The sequence below is a fragment of the Odocoileus virginianus genome, chromosome 5, assembly GCF_023699985.2.
Source record: "Odocoileus virginianus isolate 20LAN1187 ecotype Illinois chromosome 5, Ovbor_1.2, whole genome shotgun sequence".
Taxonomy (NCBI): domain Eukaryota; kingdom Metazoa; phylum Chordata; class Mammalia; order Artiodactyla; family Cervidae; genus Odocoileus; species Odocoileus virginianus.
Window position 1 is genome coordinate 15,359,426 of NC_069678.1, and position 861 is coordinate 15,360,286.

The following is an 861-nucleotide window of genomic DNA, read 5'->3' on the forward strand; positions in this document are numbered from 1 at the left end:
CTGAATGTTCAGCTTTAAGTCAACTTTTTCACTCTCCTCTTTCACTTTCATCAAGAGGCTCTTTAGTTCTTCTTCACTTTCTGCCATAAGGGTGGTGTCATCTTTATATCCGAGGTTATTGATATTTCTCCCGGCAATCTTGATTCTAGCTTGTGCTTTATCCAGTCCAGCATTTCTCATGATGCACCATATGGTGGCTTTATTCCTAGTTTTATTTAAGGAATCTTCATATCATCTGCCATAGTGGCTGTATCAATTTATATCCCCACCAATAGTGGGAGAGGGTTCCCTTTTTTCCACATCCTTTCCAGCATTTATTGTTTGTAGACTTTTTGATGGTGTGAGGTGATATCTCACTGTAGTTTTGATATGTATTTCTCTAATAATGAGCAATGTTGAGCATCTTTTCATGTGCTTGTTAGCCATCTGTATGTCTTTGGAGAAATGTCTGCTTAGGTCTTTTCCCCACTTTTTGATTGGGTTGTTTGCTTTCCTGGTATTGAGTTGTATGAGTTACTTGTTTATTTTGGAAATTAATCCTTTTTTCAGTTGTTTCATTTGCTATTATTTTCTCCCATTCTTAGGGTTGTCTTTTCACCTTGTTTATAGTTTCCTTTGCTATGCAAAATTGTTTAAGTTTAATTAGGTCCCAGTTGTTTATTTTTGTTTTTATTTCCACTGCTCTAGGAGATGGGATATAGAGGATCTTGCTTTGATTTATGTCACTGAGTATTTTGCCTATGTTTTCCTTTAAGAGTCTTACAGTTTCTGCTCTAAAGACACTTAAATCTTTAATCCATTTTGAATTTATATTAGTGTATGGTGTTAGAAAGTGTTCTAATTTCATTCTTTTACATGTAG